General features: G+C 44.5%; 1 protein-coding gene across 1 annotated transcript in view; it reads right to left on the bottom strand.

The window, feature by feature from the left end:
- The window catches only part of LOC147712093 (caspase-7-like), a 542,812-nt gene extending 524,609 nt beyond the window's left edge, over nt 1-18,203 (bottom strand). The window contains exon 1 of the mRNA XM_086922859.1: nt 18,020-18,203. The gene's annotated coding sequence lies outside the window, so the exon portion shown is untranslated. The remainder of the gene's footprint in view (nt 1-18,019) is intronic.
- Nucleotides 18,204-21,055: the final 2,852 nt, after the last annotated feature.

Genomic DNA, 21,055 nt, shown 5'->3' with positions numbered 1-21,055 from the left:
ATTGCCTTGAAACATCTTCCAAGTCTAATTTACCATTAGAAGCAGAAAGAAAACTAGAGTTTGGTGTCTCTGGACTCACAATTTTAAAAAACAAATTTTAGTGATGTTGGTTTTTAAACTGCAGGTCTGAAAGTACCACTTTTAGAAAGTTGTCATTTTCTTAATTTAACCACTCTGTGCCTCAGCCTCTCTCTGAATACACGTCAAGGTCAGGGTGAGAGCTGGGATTTGTGCGGAGGTCTGCCCTGCATATCCTGATGACCAGGATGATGGGTCTTACTGAGCTAGAGTGGTGGGAGAAGTTGGCACTTACAGGGCTGTGCCTACCCTCCTGTAGAGTGTCAGGATCCAGGGCAAGGAAGGGCAGGGACAAGTGCACTTCATGGACCTTTCTCCATACTTCTCCCGACCATATACTGAGAACATTTCTCGACTGAGGTCATTTTCCAGGAAGAAGAGCTGTTGTGCTGCCAGGAGGGGCGCCACTATGCTGTTTGCTTTGCTTTGTTAGCCTACTGCTTCTGTGTTGGATGTGAAATGGACTGGACTTTGCTCTTTATGTCCTGTTTTCTAAAGTTTCTCCAAGGGCTTCGTTTGAGCTTGCCTCCTGTTAGAAGTCTCAGAGCATCAAAGACTTCATCTGTAGCACCTGGGCTCCTCTGCTGAGAGCCCTACTCTGACAAGTTGTGCTAATTCTAGTTCTGGGCCATTGGAAGGGGGATTTGTACTTAAAAAAATAAACCATTGAACCGACTTTAAGTATCACTTTGGAACCGATGCATTTCCACTACCTGCACCGAAGCTGTGGTCATCCTTCGACACAACTACTGCGACCTACAAAGCAAGCCCCGACTTTGCCGCAGCACCTCTGAAGAATCACTGCTGCATGGGTCTCGAGCACCACTTAACCGAAGTCCATGATGCACCGCTCCAATGCAGCGGCTGCATCGACGCCGTGGAATCGCTGCATCTACGATTGACATTCGACGCAGCACCACCATCAGAACAGATGCCTTGCGGAAAATGACACATTACCTGCTGTGCGCAAAGCATCATCCCTGGGCACTGATCTCATCATGGACACTGCACAGCAGTAAGAAATCAAGGTATCGTACCTGCATCCGATCCATCACCAGAAGCTCAACAAATTCTCAAGGAACCAACGCCTCACTTACTACAGTGACGCATTACCTCCTATGCGCAACACCGTCCCAGAGCGCCAATGTGCCAACGAACGTGCACAGCAGAAAGGAATTGACACATCACCTGCTTTTGCTATGCCTCAACGCCCCTGCACCTCACAACATCTTTGATTTTTGACAGATCCAAGGTACTGTACCAGGGTCTGCATGGCTCCTTTAGCCAGCCCACTCTCCCTCGCGATCGGAACAAACTTATGGTTTTGTCCTGGTAAAGCGCAAACCAGGTAGCCCCAGTTGGAGCTATTGTTTTCTAAGTGCTTGTAACCCGACTGGGCTAGCAAGGAGGGAAGGAGCCGACAAGTACGATGATGTTACATAAGGTAGTTTTATTTTTAGGGACAAGGTGAGATGGCGTGACTAGAATGGAGTCCGTAATGCTGAGGAGCTGGGCTGGATGGTTCCTTCCGGTCGTTCGTCTCCCACTGCTCTCCCGACTCTTCGTCTCTCGTCACCGGACGTGCCCCAGAAAGAAAAAGAATACGGAATTTTTAGGCAACCGTTCGGTATACTGCCATAAGTTTCAGGGAAGGGAGTGCGAGTTTTGCTTTGTGTTTCAGCCACCACCAGTGTAAACAACGAAAAATCGTGAGAGGCAGTAATCCTCGTACCATAACCCGTGAGGTGTTTAACAACAAAAAAAGGCAGAGGATTCCACAACACCCTTGGCCGACCACTAGCAGCTACCCGTTCCCACCCATAGTGAACAAGAGCCCCCGGAGTTTCCTCCGTACCTGGTTTAGCTACGCTTCGCCGTGAGCGTGGCTGGGCGAAGCGTTTTGCCGTTGGCCTCCTGGCTCTCCTCCCGTTGGTTTTTCTGGAACTTCTCCACCGGTCGAAAATCCCTCCGGCCGATCGTTAATACTCCAGTCCGCTCTGCTTGCTCTCTGTCTTCACTGCTGGCTTTCGTGCTTGGTTCTTCCGTATCCGCCCTTTTCTGTAGCGTCGTCGTTTGTGATAGGCCGACGAGGGCTGTCGTCACGGGGGCAAACACCGCCTCTTCAAGGTCCGGATCTTCTTTAAAGGGTCCGCTCCAATATTGTGAGGAGATTGACAGTCACTCTCGGGGGCTACTTCACAGGATCCAGTGACCCCGTGACAGAGCTACAACTTTATTTAATATTAAGAAAATAATATCTTGATTTGTGTATGTTGGATTTTTGTCGTTTGGGGATTGTTTTACTCAGATAAATATTGGCTATTTTTCTAAACTAGTGTGGAGTACTTTTGTGGTGTTTTCACTGTGTTACTGTGAGTTCATGTACAAATACTTTATACATTGCCTATGGAGAGTTGCCTGACTGCTCTGTACCAAGCTATCAAGGGAAGGGCGTGTGCATGGGCTGTCTTTGGTGTTTAACTTGCTTACACTGACTAGAGTGAGTGTCCCTACTTGGACAGGGTGCATACTTTAGACAAATAGAGACCCCATTTCTTACAAAGGTGGAACAGTTATGTCAACTCGGTATGAGGGCATAGTAAGACAGACGCACTATAAAAAGACACACCCACACACACACACACACACACACACACTATGGAGGGAGATATTCAAAGTAGGACTGGAATGAGAGTAACACGACAGAGAGGCCACATTCTGCACACTGCAACACCAAGAAATTGGTGGGAGAAACTGGATTGGGAGCACTGAAATGGTGAGCTCATATACTGGAACCGAGAGACAAAAGGTACCAATACTAGCCCAGAAAAACACTGACAGATAGGCACATGATTACTATGGCATGGACATCTGTGCACTGGGACAGCACAACAAGAGACTGTTCACAGAGAATCCCCTTCTAGAATTGTGAAACACTGGGGAGAGATCACATTGATGGGATAGAGAAAGAGACACAGGTCTCACACATACACAGGAACTGGGAAATCATCTTCATGGGACGGGGAAAGAGACCCTTGGAAAAATACACACTGGAACTAAGAGATCACCTTGATGGCATAGGGGCACCAAAAGATCACCTTAAAGGGATAGGGAAAGGTCAACAAAACAATCACAATGGCACAGAGAGATCACCTTGATGGGACAAGAAACGGGACTTGAAGTACACTGGGTCACACACAAACACACTGGAGGGGTCCTCAGGGTGGCATCCCTAGGATGTCCACTCCAGGGGTGCTACAGGTGGATGGTGCAGCCCAGGGATTTAGAGGCTTAGGATTGGCCAGTTTAGAATTTAAGCAGGGGATAACGTGACTTTTGGTGCTCTCTGAGGACATTTTGGTACAGAGGTAGCGAGCTTTGGTCATGGCAGGTAGGGTTGTGGTGGCTGTCTTTTTTGATGCATAGTAAAAGGTTTGTTTTACTATAGGTGTATTGCAAGTGCACAAGGTCCATTATGACTGACCAGGAGGAAGATGCAAGGGAAGCGTTAAAAATGCTATGTGAAGCAGGGAGGGAGGACTTAATCAAATTGGGTGTGTTATCTCATGCCTGGGTGGGCATTACATGTCCAAAACTGAACACAGCAAATAGATTGGCTGCAGCTGTTTTGGCGTGCTCAGCTCTGTAGGAAAGTAGGATCTACTTTTATGGTTACCCATACTTTTTGCCTGGTTCTAAGCTGTTTTTGACTAGTCTGACTTGGATCCTGCTAATCAGTCTCTCTGCTTTCTCCCTTAAATTGTTATGTTCAGTACATAGGTACATCCCTGATTGGACACTGAGGTACATAGTAAATGGTACTAAGGTACCCAGGGCACAGGTACCCCAGAGGTCCCCATGGTCTGAAGCATGTATTATGCCACTCATGGGAGACCATTCAAACTGTAACTACATGCCTGCCATTGCAGCCTGTGTAAGCTGGTGATAGCACCACTTACTAAAGATACAAGCTTCCTATATCGAGGGTCACTGCACTTAGAACCTATAAGTCACCCCTATAGCAGGCCTTTGCAATCCAGAAGGAAGGGTTCTTTGTTCTAAGTGTGAGGGTGCCCCTGCATGATCAGGACACCCCTACAGCCCACTGAGTCCATTCTCCCGGGTTGTAGGTGAAGCAGCCATATACCATATAGAGGGGTACAGTGTAATTATGTGATGATCATCTCGAAACTGGCTGCAACGAATCCTATCATGTTTGGCATCAAACATGTTGGAATCATACCCCTACACCGTAAACGGTGTGGGGGTATGATTCCAAACACTGGAAGAGCCCTCCATTAGGCTCTCAATGTCCCCAGTACCAGTGTTCTAGACCCGGACAGCAAGAAATGGTTGTTGCCGACCATGAAGGATTCTGCCCTCCTGCTGCTGACCAAGCTCGAGCAGGATATGCCAGAACAATAGGCATCCTGTCACAGGAAGGTGTGACAACCTCCCAGACAGAATTTAGTGTATTGGGGCAGGGTGGGTGTGCTTGCCAGCGCCACTTTTGTCTGCATGAGGGGCACATTTGGTGTCCCCATGCATAGTCCAGTTCAAACCAGTCCTGGGAGCCGATGGCTCCCGCTCTGCCGCGAAACAGGAAAAAGAACATGGGACTAACCTCCCCCTGTCCAGACCCTCCCCGGGAGGCTTCCCAGAATCGTCCCAACTCTTTCCTAAGGGTATTTAAGGGCTTACATGTGGGTGGGTCCCTAGATTCTTCGTGGGACAGGATTCAGATCAGACACCACTTCTTCTTCTACCGTCTGGGCACTCTGGACTTCGCTGGACTTCGTTTGGGCTCGACTTAGTCTCCCTTCCAGTCTGCTGCATCGTCTGTGCCTGTGCACCATACAAGAACCTTCCAACGCCTGTGAGCATCAAAGACACCTGAAGGAATCTCCCTTGAAGTGAAGGAGTCACATGCCCGCATTCGCAGGCACCGTAACTAAGTCGACCGGTCTGCTGATCCTGAGCTCCTCCGGTTTCTGAAAGGTTCTGAAACACAGGTGGTGGTTCTCCACAGATCTTGAGGTCTGCCCTGCCCTCTCACCATGTATGAGGCCAATATCCCTCATGGGGGCTGCAATAACCGAACCCCTGTGCAGAGCATCAACTTGCAGTTGCAAAGGCTTGTTGGCTTCCTTCCAAGAAGATCTTCGCGCTCCTAGTAGCCCCAACCTCGAGCATCTCCATTGACCGGAATCTTCAGCCACACCGCATTGTGTGAATTGTGTCCTGCATCTTTTGGTGAGCTGCTTGAGGTCCTCTCGCGACTTCAGTGCCTCCGGCCTGTGGGTCCATTTGAGTGTCATCTTTACTTCTTTTGGGCTCCCCTGATTGCTCGTGGCCTTCCCTGACTCCCCGTGAGTCCCCTGGACTTTGCTAGTCCTGACACTGCACTTTCTTCGACTTTTGTATGGGTTGCATTTGCTAAAGCTTGTTGGTGCTCCCGCCGTACACCAAACCCTTAGGAATCGACATGGGACAGCTCATGCACGGCTCCTGGTCTTCCTCAGCATTGCCTGGTCCTCCCAGCTGCAGAGTCAAGGTCTTCATCAACTCTCCTGCAACTCCCGACATCGGTGGGCAGTCGTCTTCCAGATCTCCTGGTCCCTCCTGAGTCACATAGAGTCTGTCCCCTCTGCTTGCAGGTACCTCAACTAGAATCCACCTTCGAGTTTCACGGGACACTTTCGCCTTCGTCAGCAGCGGGACTTTCCTGAAGTCCTCCTTTGGGTTCGACGGCAGTCACCGACACCACTTCACACCTATGCACCCGGCTTCCCTGGTGTAGGTAACTTGGGTACTAGGGTTTCCACAGGTGGGGTGGCTCTCCAACCTTCTGTCTTCCACGGGTTTCTTCAGGGTCCACTGGAAGGGTCCTTAATCTTTAAAAATCCAAACGTGACTTACACGTTGACTTGTATGGAGAACGCAGTCGTGGTTCCACACTGCACATGATCTCCGAGGGGTTCCTAGTTACCACCTTGGGTGGTTCCTTGGGGGCAAGGCACTTCTACGTCCTCTAGACATTGTGTTGATCCGAGTTGTGGTTCTTTTACCACTTTCTTAGCATATGGTTTGCCCCCCCCCCACCCGGGACCCACTGTGTATTTTGTGCTATTTACTGTGATGTCTATGCAAAGTATTGTGTGCATTGTGCATATCTCAGGGTAGGAGATATATAAACGTGTTAGAGAGTATTACATAACAAATAAATATTTTTATAAATTCCTTGTGTGGTTCTTTTTCGATTAATCCATACATATAAGATTGTGATCTGGTAAAACAAGCTGCTTTACACTACTTCTGGATTAAGCCTGAAGGCTAATCTCCAAAGCTACCACTTAGTGAGCTTTCTAGGGTTGTCTAAGACCTCCTGAATTACCATAAGGGTTGTCTGGACTGGTGCAGAGTGTCCACTTACATAAGGGTACATCATATACCGGGCCAGTTTCTCACAAGCGCCAAAACCAAAGATGAAAGGTAAGGCAAGTTACTTGTCTCAAGAGGCAGGCAAGTAGATGTAGGCAACATACTTTTGCCTGATGGGGATGGTACTGTCATGAAGTTGGGTAGAGGTTGCGCTTGCTCCCTGTCTGGAAGGAAGAAGTGGCCAACCAGTTCGAGCACGATGTGGGGAGGGAAAATCTGGTATGGCGGCGTTCTGATCGGCCTCGCCCTTGAGCTCCATAGTGCCGGAAGGGGGCAGTAGACTGCTCCTGTGCCAAGATAAGCACAATCAGTCACGTCAGCAGGCAGGTGGTGCTAGATAACCTGAAGCAGATCAGATTTTCAACATTGAGGAGCAATGTTAATCTTTTAGACAAGGTGAACACACCTTCCTCCTACACACCACAGAGGAGTGTGTTGCGAGGTAAAAAGATACCAATTAGAAAAGTAATAGGTGTCCAGAATAAGCATTTCTTAAAAACAAGCATTATGTTTTTAGGATTACAAACCAGAGAATGGTGCAGACAGACCAGAGAGAGGGTCAGAACAGAGACTATTTTAACTGGAACAGGGAAGATTACTTTACTGTGCGGATTGGGTGTGGCATCCCCCAACTGGTGCAAGGGAGCAAATGGGGAAATGGGGATGTGTACCAGGGCAAGGCAGGATAGAGCAGGAAGGCATGTTGAAGGAATTGCCAGTATGAAGGACCACAATGCCTGGACAATACTGGAATGTGAGGCCAGTTTAAAGGAGCAGCCACTGGTCAAGTTTGCAGCAACCTGGGAACACCGTTCTGAAGAGCGGCAGAGGTTTGAGGCAACCATACTGACAATGTGGGAGGAGAAGATCCCTATTGAACAGGAAGGGCCAAGTCCCATCAGTCCCTGAAAAGTCTACTAGCCCGCTCGCTATGATGGGTCAGATTTTTTCAGGTCGCGATATTTTTAGCACCTCCTCATCCATTCTGGCGAGTAAACTTAAGCTGGAAAGGAAAAGGTGTTCTGTTCATTCAGACAGTTGATAAGTAATAAAGATACCTTTAAATCTTGTTTTTATCTTGACACATTTGCTGTCTGCTCAAGGACAGAGGTCAACTGTAAGTTTGTCTTTATACTAACTGTTGCTTATCTTATCCTGGAAAATTGTGTTTATTTTTCTTTCTCTTATTACAGAGGATTTTGTCAAGTCAGCTGTCTGACAATCATGAAACAGAAGGCTATAAGATTTATGGGTTTTTTCTACCACACAACATTTTAACAGCGTGTAAATGAATAGTACCATTATTTCAAAATATATCAGGAATTACAATATATATTTTTCTTTAATTCAGAAGTGTGATGCAAACACAGATTTAATAGGAGCAAAACAAATCAGAACACTTTACTTGGTGATTACAAATGATAAATACTTGCAGAAACTTGATTTCCAAACATTGTACAGTATATGGTTTTATCAGTAACCACGTCAGTGGGAAATGTTCTGGCCATGTCAATAGAAAATCTGCTGGTTGCAAATAAGTGTGCTAGCACTTCATGATTTAGGTATGTATTTACTAAAAGTGATATTTTTTAAACATGACTTGCTACACATTCCCGCCTCTGCCCTGATGACGGCAAGTCAGAAATCATGTGTATCCTGTAGTGGCTAGATTTGTATTTTATATGGAGCAAACGTTTAGTCTATTAAATCAAACAAAAGTGTTTTTTATCAACAGACATCGAATGTCGCATAATTGAAGTGGCTCTTGTATGTGATAAAGAAGGAAATGGGGGCTCAGTGAATTAACATATTTGTCCAGGATCACATAATGTGAACCAGTTTATGGGCCCATGCGTTATACCTAGGACAAATAGATTATTCAAGTCACTAGACTAGGAGATCTAGGAACATTTTTATTATTTTTTGATGATGGTGTGGGGAAGGAGAATATCTGTGTATTAGCGGACATGACAGGAAGGGAGAAGAAGCGTTTGAATTGGATTATAATGATGAAGAAGAAGAAGAAGATGAAGAAGAAATGAAGGAGGGGGAAATTCCATATTGGTAGGATATCACCACATGAAATGCATGCAAGGGAAGGGAATAGTGTGGAGGGGGAACTATTGAGTCCCGTAGTAGTACTGTGTTACAGGTTGAAGACAAAGCATACAGCAAAGAAGGAGTAAGAAGTTGGAGAAGGCCTAGACAGGATGTGGGGCAACACAGGAGATCACCAACTAGACAAAAAAGACTACCAAGACTATGTATCAAGCAAATTTCGGCCTTTGCGAATGCTAATTTGCTAAATGGAATGTATGAAACATTTTCGCAGCAAAATCAGGAATCGCAAAATTTGCCATTCCTTATTTTGCGATTGCACTTAAGGAATCGCAAATTTAGCGATTCCTTAAATGCAATGTATCAAATAAAAATGTATGCAAAAATGCCCATAAGGAATCACAAATTACCACCAACTTCTAGTTAGTGGTAAGTTGCGAATTCTTTTGAAAAAGCTATTTATTTTAAATCCAAAGGTGGCATATGACGCTCATACATGCCCTTAGGGCATTTATGTGTGCCATATGCCCACACATGTCATTTTCAGGGGTGCAGCAGGGTGTTCTTGTGACACCCCTGCACCCTTGAAAATATTCCTAAATTGCGATTAGCAAATTGCTAATCGCAAATTTCCCCTTCATTCCTATGGGCCTCCTGGCCCATAGAAATGAATGGGAAATTTGCGATTAGCAATTTGCTAATCGCAATTTAGGAATGTTAAGGAATCGTTAAAAAGAAGCGATTTCCTACATACATACCATTTTGCGATTTCTAAATAGTGATTCCTTAAAAATCGCTATTTAGGAATCGCAAATTGGCATGATGATACATATGGCCCTATGAGCGGGTGAGCAAGGATGGTGTCGCTGTTGGGAATTGGCGGGCATAAAGAAAATGTATTGGGTGAAAAAGGTGTGGGGACAAGTTCAGTACATGTCGGGTTGTTACAGAAAATGGCTCAGAGGATACCATAATTGTGGACAACTAAGGTAAGGAGACAAAGTGGGGATGTGGGTACAACCAAAAGTAAGACTGAGGGCAAAACTGAGAAGGTACAGTCAAATGAGGTGCAGTCAAATGAGTTTGAAACTAAAGGTAAATCAGAAGGTATGGAGAAATAGCCTTACATGGGGTGTCAAGGCCACTGTCAACTGCAACAAAAGAGGAAATATGTAAAGGGGAATTCCTACATGGCGAAAAACAGATCAAAAGAGGAGGCATGGAAACTATCCAAGAAACCTAGGGTACCTACAATGATGAGACACTTGGACATCAGTGTTTTTCATCTATGCGAGTGTCTGTTATGAGAAGTTCCCCAAGCGATCAATGTGGATATTTAAATATTTGGACATCATTAGGAAGGCACATATGGATTTTGGCGGGGTGCCTAGTTGAATTATGATAAGGAGTTTAGAGCACATCTGGTTTTAATACCTGACAAACTCTGAGGAGAAGTGGACAATAAACTACAGTGGATGTATCAGAAATGGCCACCATCAGCCTTACACACAGCTTGTGGTTTGGTGGGACAATATCGTCCCTTTCAGGGCGGCCCCCTTTTGGGGTCGAGGGCATGGGGGATCAGGGGCACGGGGGTCGAGGTCAAGGAAGAATAACACAACAGTAGTAGAGGGTCGTAGGGAGAAATGTTAACAAGATCAGCGCGGACCCAATCCCCAAATCAATACTCTATTACCATAGAGTCTGTATGGTTCCAAACAGGAACTTGTCAAACAAGCATAAACAGTATTGACCTAAATCAGATACAAAAAATGATGAAAAAAGTCCTATTTAAGAGGAGGGAATCCGATCACCCACCAAGGTGGCATGCTTCATCATCTGGGACCTCTTCTTAGTTGCAAATCCTAGTACAACTAAGGGCTGCAACCCTCTAACTGTGAGGGGGATCTCACGGATGTTTTAAACAAGAGGGACAATAAGTCTGATCTCCTAGGATCTCTGCAGCATGTATTAAATTATAATTGCAGTGATCAAAAATAGTGATTTGAAATTGGCTACCAAGCGAAAAAACTATTTAATGGTTGTTGCTGGGTGTCAATCAATAAAACAGTGCAAATGCAGTCTGAATTAATTTGCGAACGCGTAGGTCTAGGAAGACCCTCTTCAAATTGTCTTAGGAGATCAGACTTATTGTCCCTCTTGTTTAAAACATCTGTGAGATCCCACCTCACAGTGAAAGGCTTGCAGCCCTTGGTTACACTAGGATTTGCAACTAAGAGGAGGTCCCAGATGATGTAGCATGCAACCTTGGTGGGTGATGGGATTCCGTCCTCTTAAATTTGACTTTTTTCATCATTTGTTAGTATCTGATTTAGGTCAATACTGTTTATGCTTGTTTGACAAGTTCCTGTTTGGAACCATACAGACCCCCAGACTCTATATGTTAATAGGGTCTAGGTCAAGGGACAAACCCGGGGGCATGCTGGATTTTCCACAGGGGATATTGCGCAAGAAAACCCTACAAATGTAAACATGAATGTGCGAAATGTGGGGATAAGCATGCTGGTACAGTATTTTGGGGAACAGGCAAACTATTGTTTCGGTGGCTAGGGCAGAGGTAGAGGGGGACAGTTGCAACCTGTCAACAAGGGCTTTCACTCCAGTTAACACTGACATTTTCAGTTTCTGTCTAGCTTCTTATCCCAACAGACAGGATGCCTTGGTTTTGGAATAGGGGTTTCGAGAAGGTCTTCGCTTAGGCAAAAGAAGTTTGCAGAGAATCTAAAATCGCCCAAAGATCGGCCACAGGTTGTAAGAGATAAATTAATTATAAAAATATCTGATGGGAGGAAGGCAGTTCCATTTACATTTTGGCCTTTACCACATTTAATGGTGTCCCAATTTGGTGTAGTGCCTAAACAAATACAAAGGCAAGTTTCGGATGATTGTTCATCTTTCTTGGTCTAATGGTTTGGCTGTAAATCGCTTCATTGCTCAAAAGGATACAGCAGTTCGGTTTGCTTTGGTGGTTGTGGCTATTACCTATGCCTTTAGTTAGAAGAGCTGCGGAAGGTTCAGAATTGGCAAAAGGTGGCATCAAATAGGACTTCCGCTTACTTCCAGTTTATACCTTTGACTTCTATTGTTAGGTCTACAGTTTGATAATCAACTCTACGTGGATGGTGTTACCCAAGGACTGTGAGATTTCTTGCAAACTGTAGCATTTAGCATGTTTCAACAATGGTGTTTTACGTTCAGGTAAGGCCACAAGTTGGTAATACATTATTTGACCAACTTCATTTTTATTGGTTAAGGTGATACAGCTGAATGTAAGCAAGCTCTATAAGAGTATCAAGACTTGGCAAAAGATTTAGGTGTTCTGCTAGCACTCGAAAAACAGAAGGCCCAAGTACATGCTTGGTTTTTATTGGCATCGAATTGGATACAATCAATATGGAGGCTAGATTGGTGCAACAGAAGATGAAAGTGATAATGTCATTGGTGGAAAAAGTGATTGCAGCAACTAAGCTACATCTTGGACAGGTCTAAAAGTTGCTAGGTCACCTTAATTTTGCATGCTGTGTTGTGCGAGCAGGAAGGACATTTTGTTGTTGTCTTGGATTTGCTATGGCAGAGGCAAAATTACCACACCACAGGCTAAGCATTCTGTAGTTCTTGCAGATCTGGAAGCTTGCTTATGTTCTTGAAAGGTTTCAATGGAGTGGCAATGTGGTCTTTGGATGATGACTTTGTCTGTATAATTCAAATTTTGTCGGAAGTTGCAGATTCAGATGGTTTTGGCCGGGTTTGGAAGGGCACATGGGGTGCATAAAGATGGCCCTACAGATGGATGAGAGGGGGTAGAAGCATTGCCTTTTTTGAGTTACTCACATTGTGCAGATTGAGGCAAATCTTTAGACAACAAAATAGTAACTTTCCTTGTCGACAAGAGAACTGTGGTAGATCTGGTGAATGGACAGAAAGCGAAAAACAAATGTCTTTTGAGATTATTGCAGCAGGTCATGCTTTGGTGTTTAATGTTTAACATCATGTTTAGAGCCAAACATGTGCCAGGTCAAGGCAATGACATTGCAGATGCATTGTCTTGTTCACAGTGGCAGAGATTCCATGATTTGGCACCCGGAGCAGATCTCAAGAAAACAGAGCTACCAATGGACCTTTGGGAACTAGGAGACTGTGAATTCTGGAACAGGTAGAATACTCCATTTCAAAACATACCAGAGCATCTTACAGGAAGCCATGGGAGATTTTTTGAACAGTGGCCCAGGTAGGAGAGGGCAGGATGAGGAGAGCTTGGAGCCCAGATATAATGACGGGTTCGCTTTATCATGAATAACATTGACAGAGGTATTGCAGTAACAACAATTGCAGGTAAGTTGGCTGGTATATGTTTCTATGGCAAATTGTTCTGGGAATATTAACCCAGAGCAGGTGAGATGGGAAACAGATTATTACAAGGGTGGGCTAAAGAAAAAAGTGAGGGTGTAATCAAAGAGAACCAGTGGCTATGAAGAGCTTGGTGGTGTTACTTAAGAGACTCCCTAAAGTTTTTTTCCAAATTTGAGTGCATATTATATATGTTATGCATGTTATGGTTATTTTGGGAGCTTTATGAGTTTCAGAATTGTTATGTAGAGGTAGGGAAGGTGTTTGAAGGGGGAAGATATTGAATGGTCTGATGGTAAGTGGAGGTTGTACCTGAAGAGTTACAAGACGGATCAGACAAGAAATGGATGATTGTTATCCTCAACACACAGGGTTGGTGTGTCCAGTAAGGGCTTGGCAAGAGTTCAGGGCAGAGGGGTGCTCAATCTGGATGTTTGTTTTTTTACATATAGATGGGACAAGGTTATTAGCGTCACAGATTCAGGGGGTAATGAGGAAAGGCCAAATTGACATGGGTGAGAATCCCAGAACTTTTGGTACATATTCTTTTCGGATAGGAGCAGAGTTGGAGGCAAACAAATTGGGTTGTTCTATGAAAGAAGTGATGAAGCTGTGTAAATAGTTCTCTGATTATTGTTTGCATTACATCAGACAGCTGAAATAAATGTAATTCCCTGGGTTAACACATTCCTTTTTATTTAAGGTTGGTGGCAGGACCCTGCACAGAGATTTTTTCGATATGGATTGTGGGCCATTCTTTTGTTAGATAAGTGGCAAAAACAATCAGAGAAACGTCCTTTTGGAAATAATTTAGGATTTCGTTCTGATGAAATTAAAATTGAACGGTGGGGTATGCATATCATATTTGGCGACTGTAAAACCGTGCCCACAAATCCCGATCATACATTTTGGTGAAAATGATTTAGTGCAATAGTAGGATTTGGGCCTGTTGAAGGAAATAAAAAAAGATATTGTGTTGATTGGCTCAATGTGTTTAGGAACATATGTATTTTAGTGGCACTGGTAGCATGGAGAGTTTGTGAGGGCATTTAAAAAGACACCAGTCGAAAAGGCAAGGTGTAAGTTGAACAGGAAGATGCAGCGTCTTTGTAGAGCAAGGGTAATAAGTTGGATGGAACACGGTGATATTAAAAAAGAGGATTTCATGTTTTCTCAACAGTATGCGGTATGATTGTCCTTCATGGAAAACGAGCTGCAGTTGCAGGAAATAGGGGACCAGTTAGCAGCAAAGTTGGATGCGGGCAGAAGGTGTTAAGAAGCGTAGGCTATTGGAGCGACAGCCCCTCTGAAAAGCTGTGTTGAAGTCTAATGGAGTGACAGCGGCTAGGCTTTATTAAATGTTTTGTTTAGAGAGGGTGGGTGCAGCAGGGAAAACTCCTTGGTAGAGTTTTTCAGGTGGCAGAAATGTAGGACCTCGAGCTATACCAGAAGGTTTGGGGGCCTTGGTAGGGCAGACCTGGCAGAAGGAATACAGGGAGCGATGGTTAACACGTGTGTGAAAGAGGGGAAATGGAAGGAAAGGGGATGGTGATGCATATTTGGGTGGTTGTTGGAGGACTGTTCGTGTTGTGGGGACGATTAAAGGGGGTGGTTAGCTATAAAATTGTTTTTGTGAGGCGGAGTGCTTAGGCACAAAGGTAGTGCACTGTGGTCCTGTAAGGTCGGGTAGTGGTGACTGTCTTTGTTACCTTACTACCACCTCATATATGGGCAATTATTGTAGGCATGTTGGTCTGGCTGGTTTTATTAGGGTTTCCAGATTAGGGGCTTGAATTAGAATGGTTGCAGTGGAACAGGTGGCAGAAATGTAGGATCTCACGCTAGGGCAGAAGGGTTGAGGGCTTTGCAGGGCAAAAAGTTGGCTCACGAGTGAAGGGCAGTGAATGGAATGAAAGGGGATGGTAAGGAATATTTGGATGGTTGCAGGGAGACTGTTCATGTTGGGGGATAGAATTAATGGTGGTGAGCTAGTTATAAATGTGGATTAGTGAGGCTGGCCTTTTGAGCACATGTAATGTAAACTACTTCTTAGGCGGCACACCTGTCCTAATAAAGCAGCCTTTTGCTCTCACTCTGGCCTATTCATTCTGCATGGTTTCACCCGATGGGACATACAGACATGATCTCAAAGATCGCATTGATGGCTTGGTGATGTGAAAAACGCAGGGTCTCTCTCAAAGAAGGATTTCTTTTATTTTTTATTTTATTTTATTTCATGCGATTTTCTATAGCGAGAACATTACCCGAAGGTGTTAGAGAGCTTTACAAAAGAACCAATTGCGATACATAAGGACTTAGGATTACATGAGTTACATTAAAGATACAAACAGGAAAAAAAATTGCAAATGTACAAGTTGTAAAGTCACACAGGGAAGAGATACAAATAGAAAAAAATGCAAATGTACAAGTTGTAAGGTCACTCAAGAAAGAGATGTTAGATGTTAGATGTTAGGTTGGTCTTATATAGCATCAACAACATACAACAGAGTACCTACAAAAAGTGGAAAGCTCTAACACTGGAGGAAAAACCACTATCTGGCAAAGAGCCAAGTTTTAAGGTCCTTCCTGAAGGCCAAAAGATTGGATGTGCTACGCAGTGACAGTGGAAGCGAATTCCAGAGCTGCGGAGCTCGCAGCCTGAAAGAACGGCCACCCATGCGCGCCTTTTTTACTCGGGGAACCTCAGCTGAAAACAGAGACTCAGACCTCAGTGAGCGTGTCGGATGGTAAAAGGCAAGTCTGCTTTGAAGATACTGAGCTCCCTTAGCGTGTAGGGCCTTATGGGCCAAAGTCAAGGCCTTAAACTCTATCCGCTTCCGGATAGGCAGCCAGTGGAGCGACTGCAATAGACTGGATACTCTAGCACGTCTATGATAGAAATGGATAAACTCTAAGAATCACATAGGAACGGTAGTGAGTACAAAGGTCTACTACATATACTAGTGGTTAGAGTTATCTCTATATACATATATATACAAATAGTAGATTTTCTCAGGATTCAAATTTACCAGGGTTAAGGGGGTACAAGGCGCAGTCCAGGGTCACGCATTGTCCAGTAAGTCCATTTGCGCCAGAAAGACCGTCAAGATGGAGGATCTAGGTTAAAGGCCACTACGACAACACTACAAAATGGTGGTGTTGCTGTTTGGTTTCTCACCAATCGGAAAAGCTGTATGAGTCCACGGGGGAATGTATGGGGAAGGCAGAAGTGTGGCCCCTTCTCTCTCTCCAGGGCCCCCTTACTGATTACAGGGGTCCCTCTCACCTCAGTCTGTCTCCCGGTGTCCGTGCTGTCTACAGGCCTCTGTGCCCCAGCAACGCCCTCGGAAGAGGCTCCAGCGTTTACTCGGGAGGGGGGCAAAGCCACTGCTCCCAGACCTCGACCGTGGATGGCCAAAGAGCACAACTAGGTATTCTTTGTGAGAGGTGTGGCCTACGTAATGATCAGTGAGAGGTGTGGCCTATGTAATGATCAGCGTTGCTTAAGACATGTAAACTAGAATCCCGTGCCTCACACAGCACACCACTGAACCAGCACCAAGGTGCCCCTGTGCAACGCCTCATCCACCGCACCCACATACCAACAAATGCAACCAAACATGACAGATGTATTGGCCTCACCAATGCCTGCCAGCAGCACCAGACAAATTGACAACAAATACGATATCACTGTGAACAACCAGAATGGAAAACGCTTCAACATTGAAACTATAAGACTGTGGGGAACACAGCCCCTTCCACAGACCTTAGCAATGAAAAGGGTCTCAATCACTGCCCAACACCATATTTGATACCAATGTATTTGTATGCCAATCCTGACTGGAACAAAAATCGGCTACCATTATTACACTTTGTTGACTCGTAAATCTATCGAACATAACCACATTGTCAACATGTCACTGTCCTTCGTCTGACCTTGCTTTTGTTTGCGTCCTTAAGTAATATTTCTTAGACCCTCGAACATTCTCATAACAAGTGGTCGAAGTGGGCAGGATCAGAGGGGCAGGACGTGCCCATATTTTGTATATACTTCTGTGAAGACAACCGTCTTGCAGCAGTTAATCCACAGAGATGAAGTGCTTAAACTGAGGTGTAAATCTCCTGTGCTGTGAAGTCGAGGGAGGGGCAAACAGCTTAACAAGCCTTCTTTCCAGGGTGCCGGCTTGCCTGAAAAAATTTAAAGATGCGCAACTGGTCAAACTGCAAACGTAAAGGGTGTTTGGAAGCCACTATTGCCTTTACTTAAAGGATTTTTGAGTGGTATCCTACATACACAAGAAACTGCTATCCACTGAACCAACCAGGTTTCAATTATGTGGCTCCCTGGCTGCAAGCACAGACCGCTGCAGTACATCAATTTACACGGGTTTCATGATGCACGAAAATGGATTTCCCATTGATTAACTTCACTTGCATTTGTTTTTTTATTTATGATGTGCATTACTTTATAGGTAGTTAGCTGAAGGTGAAAGTCCGAAAAAAGTTAGAGAATATTTGTTTTTTAGTCACGCCTTTGATCCGCCCACACTCTCAGTCCCCTCCCCCCACTTGATCACAGTTCCCACGCTTTATTTACGCATTTCGCCTTTGCTCAAAACTTCGTGTCCCCTACCCTTTCGATGAGTTGAAGTGTTCGGTTTGGTGGATCCCGGGTTATGGTATTCGTCTTTATGGTAGATGATCGTCTCAATATGCAGTTATTTTTAAAAGAAAAGAAAATGTTTTCAAAACAGAAATTATATGTTTTTTAAACAACAGTAGCTCATATTGTCACGCAACACAGAAAACCACAGGGCAGTGCGGCGCTGGTAAGAAAGTGACTGCTGCGGCCTGCGGGGGGAACTGAAAGTGAAACAAACGTGTAAGAAACGGAAGTGCGCAGAGCTTCACTGACAAGACTTCCTCAGGGAGCTGCCTCGCCTGTAAAACAGGGGTAGGACAAAGAGTCGACAAATGGGTCGGTCAGTGGTAGCTCCATGCCCAACAGACCTATAGACATAGGATAGGACGACCATTGATAAAAGCGTGAGAGAGCCGAAGTAGAAAGAATTACCTTGCCGAGGGCAGAGCCTTCACGTGAGCACAAGTAGGAGGCGGGCTGCAGGACTGAGCAGGATTACAAAAGGGGCCAGGCTTGGAACTAGAGAACGAGAGGGCTCATCGCCTCCCTACCTTCCCTGGCTGGTGCCTGAAACCAGATAACTCTCCGCTCAAATCATGCCCCGGGAAGGAAATGTGTTTACATTTCCGTTGCCGGTTCTGCCCTACCCATCCCGTTCTTTCGTGAGAGGCGGGGTGAGGGGCGGCGATTAAAGCAACTTTACTGTGTGAGGTTCTCTCCGCTCAGTTTTATGACAGTTCATACTTAAGGTTGCTTCTTCCTGAGATTTCTCTGTAGATACTCTGCACTTATAGTCGAATCTATCTATATATGTATATATACATGTATATATATATATATATATATATATATATATATGTGCATAGATATATACAGAGGCGCAACTACAGCCAAATTTCGGGGGGGCTAAGAAAGAATTTGGGGAGAATCATCAGTGATGTCATGAGTGATGTCACTGGCCATGTCATGAGAGATGTAATATGTGACGTCATCAGCAGTGCATTGCAGGCGCGCAAGTTATAGTGAGTCCAACTAACTATAACGTGGGAATTTCAATGGTTTTATGTCAGTAAAATTTCCAGCTAACTATAACTGGTGTGAAACCTATGGTTTTTTCAGTGAATTTAATAGGTTTTTTAAATGCTAATTCCTAACTATAACTGGTGTGAAACCTATGTTTTTTTCAGTGAATTTCACCGGTTTTTTAATTGCTAATTCCTTTCTATATCGAGTTTCTAACCTATGATTTTGTTTGTAATTTGCTGTTTTGTGTAAGTATTAATTATTATAATGTATTTTTTTTTTTTTTTCCTGGGGCGCTCTGCGTGCGCGCTCGGGTAAGCTCTCCGGAAAGCGCACCCAGAGCGCTACTTTCGTTCGTGAAAAAAAATATGAATGAAAAGTAAATAATAACGCAAGACATTTAGTACCATACATATAAAAGCAGTTTTTTTGAATAAGGAAATGAAAATGATTTTGCATTTCCGTTAAACTATCAAAACTTCACTTCGGCGCGCCGCGTAAGCTCCCCCGGAAGCGCCTACGTTCGCGCCACGTATGCGCCCCAGAAGTGCCTACGTTTGCGCTGCGTATGCGCCTACGTTCGTGCAGCGTGTGCGCCCCCGGAAGCGCCTACGTTCGCGCCGTGTATGCGCACCCAGAAGCGCTCCGGTGCGCGCAACGTCAGCGCGTCAAGTCATGTGACCTTAAAATAACACTTTTCATTGGTTGCTAACAGTTTTTTTTTTACAAAGAATGAAATCCCCACCCATTTCCTTCACTTCTTCTTTCACTTTTGTGACTGAAAGACCTGTTTTTTGCTCTTAAATCTTTCTTGGTTTACCATGGCTGCCAGAGAATCCAGCAGTGAAGATGAGCATGAATTCATCAATGAAGAGCCTCCTCAACCAAAGGTGAAGGAGCATTTTATTTGGAAATTTTTTAAAATACCACCTAACCAGAAAAAGGTGAATGCTCCAAAAGTGGAGTGCAGGATCTGCAAACAAGTCCTGTCACGTGGTTACCCAAAGAAGAAATATTCTTTTGGGAACTTTACAATGATACGGCATGTGGAGAGGAGGCACCCCCAGAATTTTGCCCAGGAAAGTGTTTTTTTTGCTCCTGTTGAGCAGTTTCCATTCCCTGTTTTTGTTTCTGTTCTTAAAAAAAGAAGAAATAAAAAAGTTCTTTTCAGAACTACCTGCAATTCTCATCAAAGAGCTATATTCTTAAAAAAATGAAAAAGAGTAAGTGAAATGGAGTGCATTGATAATGGAAAGGAAAATGAGTAAGAAAGAACAGAAAGGTATGAGAGGAGAAAGGAAGTGACGTAGGGGGACTGAAAGAAGGTGAGTGTTGGGAAGGAAAGTAAGGAGAAGAAGAGTGAATATGGGGAATGTGGATATTCAAAGAAAATGTTGAAAAGGAACGGGGGTGTGGAAGGGTAAGAAAAGATGCATTGCTGGAGTTGAAGACTGAAGACCTCATTTATGAAGCCATGCGTCACTTTAACGCCACCAGAGCGTCACTTTTTGGGACGCATCAGTACAGTAAAAAATGCACCTTATTCAGTCATATTTACAAAGTGGCGCATCTAGGTAGATGCATCACTTTGTAAGCCCCTGCGCCACATTATTCCTACGTCAGGTGTAATGTATGCAAAAGGGACGTATTGACGCAAGAAAGGGTCGTAGAGGTGACGCAGTGAAATCTATGAGATATCACTGCATCACTTTTATGACGCTGTTGGGTCCAAATATTACGCCTGTTTCACAGCAGACGTGCAGGCCCTTTCACATGGGGCCTGGCCCCATGTGAAAGGATGCATTGCTGGAGTTGCATCATTTTTGAGACACACTCCAGCAATATATCACTTTTGCGCTTACAGATACGTCTGGAATACTGACGTATCTGTAAGAACTTCCAACATAGTACGTCATAAATTTAATATGACACATGAGTAGAAGACTAAAGGCCTCATTTATGAGGCCATGCGTCACTTTAACGCCACCGGTGCGTCACTTTTTGTGACACACAAGTGCTGTAAATAATGCACCTTATTCAGTCATATTTACAAAGTGACGCATCTAGGTAGATGTGTCACTTTGTTAGCCCCTGCGCCACATTATACTTACGTCATGTGTAATGTATGCAAAAGGAATGTATTGACGCAAGAAAGGGTCGTAGAGGTGACGCAGTGAAATCTATGAGATATCACTGCGTCACTTTTATGACGCTGTTGCTTCCAAATATTACGCCTGTTTCACAGCAGGCGTGCAGGCCCTTTCACATGGGGCTTGGCCCCATGTGAAAGGATGCATTGCTGGAGTTGCTTCATTTTTGTGACACACTCCAGCAATGCATCACTTTTGTGCTTACAGATACGACTGAAATACTGACGTATCTGTAAGAACCTCCAACATAATACGTCATAAATTTAATATGACGCATGAGTAGAAGACTGAAGGA

This window comes from Lissotriton vulgaris, chromosome 5, assembly GCF_964263255.1.
Source record: "Lissotriton vulgaris chromosome 5, aLisVul1.2, whole genome shotgun sequence".
NCBI classification, from domain to species: Eukaryota; Metazoa; Chordata; class Amphibia; order Caudata; family Salamandridae; genus Lissotriton; species Lissotriton vulgaris.
The sequence above is the reverse complement of the archived record's forward strand: the minus strand, read 5'-3'. Positions and strand labels throughout refer to the sequence as shown.